The sequence below is a fragment of the Spinacia oleracea genome, chromosome 4 (assembly GCF_020520425.1).
Source record: "Spinacia oleracea cultivar Varoflay chromosome 4, BTI_SOV_V1, whole genome shotgun sequence".
NCBI classification, from domain to species: Eukaryota; Viridiplantae; Streptophyta; class Magnoliopsida; order Caryophyllales; family Amaranthaceae; genus Spinacia; species Spinacia oleracea.
This window is the reverse complement of record NC_079490.1, coordinates 48,402,352-48,409,318: the sequence shown is the minus strand read 5'-3', so window position 1 is coordinate 48,409,318 and position 6,967 is coordinate 48,402,352. Positions and strand designations below refer to the sequence as shown.

Here is a 6,967-nt window from a genome sequence, read left to right as displayed (position 1 = left end):
TGATGGTGGTGGCGGCGGCGCTGCCGCGGATAGTGTAATCCCCCGTAATTTTATACATTTTATTAATATATTTTAATGTATAGTTAATTATATTTAAATAGAATTTACGAATTTTAGAAATAAATATGTAACTAACGAATATTTATTTTTATACGTTTTAAATATTTCAACGATTTATGAATTAAAATAATTTTAGAATTTTACGTTGAAAAGAATTCGAATTACGAAAACACGTTTGATTGAATTTAGAAACCAATCCTAACCATTTTGGATTCAAACAACCTTAAGCCTACTCCTAGCCCAATTGGGTAAAGCCCAAAACAATAGAAACCCAAAACAATCCTTCCTCCCCTTTACTCTACTTCACGTAAAAATAAGCAATGCCAAAACCCCTTTGAATTTCACGTGAAAACCCAAAAGAGAAAAAAAAAGGAAAACCCATCCTTCACATTCGTAGCTGCTGCCCAGCCGCCGCACCGACCTCCTGCCACCAGCCACCGGCGAGTCGCACCGCCGGTAAATCCTCTCTTTCGTTCTCCTTTTTCGTCTCTCTTCTTGTTCGTTCTTCTCTTCACGCAATTTGATTTCTTGCTCTTCTCTTTACGTGCGTGTTGCTTGTCTTTCGCACAGCGCCGCCACCACGCTGCCACCAGCGTTCGTGGCCTTGTTTCAGCCACCGTGTCGTCGCCTGAACGTTGTCCTTTTGCACGGTAGTCCCTCTTGTCCCTCCTTATTTCTTCTTCGTTGTTTCTCTTTCTTTTATTTTCGCTCCCCCATTAATCGTGCTTGTGTCGCACAGCCACCACCACCACTCGCGGCCGCCGAGCAAGTTCTGCCGCCTCCAGCCGCGCCTCTCACCGCCTCTCACCGCCGGCCACCTTCGTCCTCCCTTCCTTTTGGTTAATCCCTGAAAAACTCTAAGTGAATTTAATGTTTTAAATTATGTTTAAATTATGTAATTTATGTTTTATTTAAATTAAATGTATAGTTTTTATTATTCAATTATGAATTTCAGATTTTAATGTTTGCATGATTGAAATATTAATTTTCAGATTTCACAAATTGATTGAAACGAGATTTTGAATAAATTGTAGCGGGAATTTCAAAGTTTTAATAATTGTAAATCATGGTAGGACGATTGTGGGTTATTAAATTTATTGTTTCGATGTTCTAAGAACGTAGATTGGCCTTGGTGAAGTTTTTAAATGAGTTACATTGCTGAAAATTTAAAGTACGATGTTTGCGAAAAGTTTTCAACGAATTTCAATCACTAATTCAATAATTATGATGCTAGGAAATCAAATATTCAAGTTTTGATATTGGGGAAGGTTCTAAATATGTTTAGGATGATTTAGAATGCTTTAATATGGTTGCGAATGATTAGAAATTGATTGGGAATATTTGTGGGTTGTTTTAGGCGGAGAATTCCCTTTAGGCGACTTTGAAAGTGTTAAAGTGACCTATCAATTTGTTTACACAAGGTACGTACATACCTGTGTACTTGGAATGTGTGTTATTTGTTGAATCCATGTTGAAACTTGTTGATGAACTTGGTTATGTTGGAATTACATGTTTAATATTGTTGGATGGACGTGTTGAACATATATATTTCGTTATGAGAATTATAACATGTTAGTAGATGATTGATGCGAACATGTTGGTTGGGAACATTAGATTATTATATATATTGATTCAGATCGATTGTTCGTTGTTCCCTTTTAGCTTTTCACTACTTTATGAGGGTCGAGGACCTTGTTTAGTAAGTTGAAACCTTATACCCATATAGAGGGGTTGATCAGTATTAAAGGAAAGGTTGAATTAATTGGAATAAGTCTTGATTGACATCTCTGTGATCACTTACTTAATTCCAAGATAAAAACAGTGGAGAATAATTGTTGATTGTGTACTAATGTGATTGTTGAGTCATAACAGAGTTTAATTTGTAAATCATGTAAAGTGAAACTGAGTAGCAATAGCTTTAGACTGTGCACGTCTAAAGTGACGGACAATCAGGAGTTGGGGTCATGGGTCGCCTATGGCTTTCTCTGGGCCGGATTGATCAACGGTTCTATTTAATTCAAAAGTCCCTCGATATCGCATGTCATTGGGGTTTACGGAGTCGCGCTCGTACCTCGTCTTCATTAGTGAAGAAGTTTCTAGTAGACAACTCAGTCTATTGACTATTTCAATTAAAATAATGTTAATGATACAAAGGTCTAGTTCAGTCAAATATAGTCTTCAAGTCAATGTTTTGGTTATCCTTGCTTATGTTTTATTAGTATCATGTTAGGATTGTTTGTTTAATAGAATCATGTTAGGATTATTATTGATTTAGTATGTAGTACTCAGCTTTGCTGATTACGTGCTTTTGCTTGTGCATGTTGATCATGGCTATGCCTTATTGATCCTGTGATGACCCAATCTTTGGTGAGCAGTCCCTAGGGGTCCATAAGCATTTTCCATTGCAGGTTTGAAGATGATGAATCACTGGGGTTCGGGATCTGGAGAGATTTGTGTAGTCGTTATTTTATTTCATTTGAATTTGGTTTTGTTGAACTTCTTTTAATGGACTCGAATTTGATTTGAACTAATTAAGTCGACTTCGGGTAGTTGACTTATTTAAATTATTAAAGTTATTTATTATATTTTCCGCTGCAAAATTCTGAATAAGCCGAAACGTTTTTACACGGGCGATAATACCTTGATAATTCTCTATAGTTATATTTATAAAAAGGGTTGTTTTAGAAAAGGGAGAATTGTCGGGGTGTTACAGATAGGGGGTGAAGGGAGTGGTGATACTTGGTCGGCTATGGGAGCAGGAGGTAGAGTGTCGACGGACAGGAGAGAGGCGGAGGGATTTGATTGTGGTAGTGGTTGGGAAGTGGTGGTTAATTGTGGTGGTGGTTCAAAACCGAAAAGAAAGTAATAAAAATGGTGAAAAGCTTCATGGAATGGAATGTTGTTTGATTTGCAGACTCTGAACAAATTAGGGAGTTATTTATAGCATTGAGGTTGTCCATCTACGTAATTGATGATCTCAATTACAAAATTTGTAGATGACAAATGTAAGAAAATAGGGAAAAGCAAATGATGAGTAATGAAATCTAGTAGTTTAGGGAAGTGAATCAGCAAGGCTAAAGCTAATATATGTAATAGATGGCAAGCTCCATGGCTGCCAAATACTGAGGCTTACACGACAGAGAAGAAGAGAAGAAAGATTTGACTTGGTTTTCAATGAGTCAAGAGGGGCATTTTGGTAAATATGAAAAGTTGGACAATTTTCAGAACTTTTATTGTTATTTTTGGACATCAAACGAAAATAGAAAAATGACCTTGAGTAAATTATTTTCCGAAATAATTATTTTATAAAATAAATTTAGTTCTTGAATATAATTTTTCGTAAATACGAGTGTTTCGAAATTATCAAAATCTTTTATATATTACGAAATAAAAATGTAGCTAAGCTCGTACATATAATATATCGGGTAATATTATTAAAATTCTCAAGTCAAATAAAACTTTCGCTAATTAAATTTAAAATCGAAATTAGGCTTTATAACGATTTAAGCTAATAAAAATAATTAAGCATTATTAATCGAGATTTTAAAATTCGGGGTATTACACCCTTACCCTCTTAGAAAAAGTTTCGTCCTCGAAACCGGAGCTCAGTTGAATGTTGATGAATCGTCATTCATTGAAACACACATGTCATAACCAATCATTTGATCTAACACACAAGCATGGTTGATACATCTTCATAACATAATCATTAATAGAGATTTGTACTTTATATCGTTCTTAAGCGAATACTTGGGGATATTTCAGATTACATTTGCTTCTGGTCTTCTTTGTTGCAGAATCATGTCGTTGACTTTCATCATTCTATTCATCCTGGTTCAAGTTCCGATCCTTTTCTTCTAGTTTTGAATAACTTCGTTGACTGCCTACGTCGTAGTGGTTCGATTCCAATCATGTGACAAGGAATACATTGTTAGACCTACGACTTCGTTATATCCTTAGTATTTTAAGTCGATAAACCTCCGATTTTGAAACTATGTGTAGACACCTAAATCGTGTCTCCACATTGGGATGATGACGATACCATTATCCTTGCTAGGTGGTTGGAACAACTCCGGTCGCAATTGCTAAAACATATTCCAAAGTCCAAAATCCAAAGTCCAATTCCCGAGACTGTTCCCATCACGGAACTCGGTACAAAATTAAATTTTCGAAAATCAATTTCAAAATCCAAGTACAATATCACCCAATGGACCACTCCATTGGTTTTACAAGACCTTTTCCAGTAAAAATGATACTAAGCAATACCCACAAAACCGAGCAAGCCGGGCCTCGTCCCGTAAAACAGAATTCAAAATCCGAAAAGGCTAGTTTTTAGTCGTAAAATCAAAGCCTTAACCATTAAGCAAGTGCTATGTGCCAAAGCTCGTACATTTCGTACAAAGGTACGCTCACTAAAAGCCAAACGCAAGGACGGTGTCATCGTCCTTGCTTGGCGTTTTTTGTGCCACATCAGCGGCGCCAGGCGCCGTTGCCTGCGCTGGGCGCTGCTGTCATCTGGCGTTTAGCCATCTATTTTTCTATTTAAACCCTGATTTCCAAGCACTTTAGGGCACCAAATTACAATCAAAACGTCGTAATTCTGAAATTTCCCCTCAAAATCAAATATAAAAACTTAAAAAATCTCATACAAATCTCAAGTTTTCAAGCAATTGGGAGCTCCAAGAGGAATTCTAACCTAAACCTAACTAGGTAGTTCCGAATCCCAATCCTAATCTACTATGTTTTCTACAATTTATCTTTCAAAATGATTAGTAAATTTGGCACTTTTACTCTTAAAAGTGTCAATTACAACAATCACATATTTTTACAAAATCAACACTTTCTATGATTTAAATACAAAGTTATGGATTCCATGATGTTTAAGATTGTTTGTAATCACTTCCTTAAACTAGAATTATTTTCAAAATATGGAGTAATCAAAGGTGAGGCCTTTTTAATATTTAAAGGTCTAATCTTTGAGATTCAAGACTCCTCTTTTCAATATCAAGTCCAAGTTTCATTTTCAAGATTCTATGATGTTTAAGGTTGTTTGTAATCACTTCCTTAAACTAGAATCATTTCAAGTTATGGAGCACATCAAAGGTGAAACCTTTTTAACATTAAAAGGTCTAATCTTTGATATTCAAGACTCCTCATTTCAATATTCTAGTTCAAGTCTCATTTTCAAGATTCTATGATGTTTAAGGTTGTTTATAATCACTTCCTTAAACTAGAATCATTTCAAAATATGGAGCATATCAAAGATGAAACCTTTTCAACATTAAAAGGTCTAATCTTTGAGATTCAAGACTCCTAAGTTCAATATTCAAGTTCAATATTCAAGATTCAATATTTCAAGTTCAATTTCTATGTCCAAATTCTAAGACACTTTTGGATGAGCAACTTGTCCTAAAGTTGAGATTTTTAGACTTGAATCCGTGTCGGACTCACTTATTTTTAAGAAGTCGTTTGGTGTTCAGATATCAAATACAATAGTTCAATTTCAATATCGCATCTTTTCAATTATGCACTTCAATACCGCAATTTTAATAATGCCTTTCAATTATGCACTTCAATATCGCAATTTCAATAATGCCTTTAAATATTGCACATTTCCATTCCGCACTTACTATTTAAGCAACTTTACTTGCCTAGTCCTTCTAGGCAATGTGGTTCCCACCTAGTCCTTTTTCTAGGTGGTGATGTATCTTTACTAATTACGCATTTATTTTCTATTGTGATGTTGCTTTACTTGTTTATTGCTTTCATCACCTCACATGCTAAATACAACAAAATGCAAAGTTACACCACACTTAACAAAGATAATTTCTTGGACAAACCGGCCTTAGGTTCCCTTAAATTAACTTTAAAGCAAAGTGGTCACAATACAAGTAGAAATTCTATGTGCTAAAATTCTAAGTTCAAACCCACATAGTGTCATGACTAGGGTTATTTGAAAATGTTTTATGCCATGCATTCTGATACAATTTTTAAGGCTCGCGGAATAAGCATCTCGTTCCCTTGCCCGGATCCCACCCATCCGTTTCTAAGATTCAATGCCTTATCCACTAAAGATTCAACTTTGGTCTTTCCAAACGGGACCCTTAAAATTGTTTGGTGGCGACTCCTTCGAAATCCAAAATCATACAAAGCTCCAAGCCTTTATTCTCTTAGGGGAAATCAAAGAGCACAACGGAAAAAAAAACCCCTACAACTCTGGCGACTCCGCTGGGGAGTTCTGATTTCAAATTTGATAATACGAGCATGCTTTGAACAACAAGCCACTGACATGCTCAAGATCTGGATGCCAGCTCTGGCTCCAGGCGCAGGCCCCTACGCCAGATGCCACTACCTGCATCCAGCACAGTGGCTTCCAGTGGCTGGTTGCCCATGCTGCTCAAGTTTTCGAGTGATAGTCAGTTCTGTTTTTGAATTTCGAAGGGCATTCCCAAACCTTGAGAACGAATGTCGAAAAACGAGTCTTTCAAATACAATATTCGAATGCGATTTTCAATTTTCAATTTATAGGAATTTCATGCATATTTCGAAAACCATATTTGTGCAAAACGAATTTCTACCTTGCCCAATACGGATGTGTTCTACATTCGAGCTATCCCTGGGGGCAGCGAAATGGTGACTCTCCATACGATTCCTGAACAAAGTGTGTGACCATTTTCGCACCTACCGAAACTTGGCATTTGCTAAACATTCCCGATGTCAAGAATGGAGGTCGTCTGCCGACACAAACGTCCCTTAGGTGGATGTGCAAGTTGTTGCTGGATCCGCCTCTTAGTCAAGTACCCTTTTGACACCTAAAGCCGACCACTTGCATCATACAAAACTTAGACCGACCTTAGGTTAAGAACTTTGCATGTCGCATTACATATCAATGTTAGTGTGACAACGT

The 6,967-nt window shown here is 36.4% G+C and overlaps 1 long non-coding RNA gene across 1 annotated transcript; it reads left to right on the top strand.

Moving 5' to 3' along the window:
- The first annotated feature begins 358 nt into the window (after window positions 1-358).
- On the top strand, window positions 359-2,645 carry LOC110802640 (uncharacterized). The gene is made up of 5 exons (XR_002537264.2): window positions 359-516; window positions 631-710; window positions 800-899; window positions 1,418-1,481; window positions 2,436-2,645. It is a non-coding gene; the product is annotated as an uncharacterized lncRNA (long non-coding RNA).
- The last annotated feature ends 4,322 nt before the right edge of the window (window positions 2,646-6,967 follow it).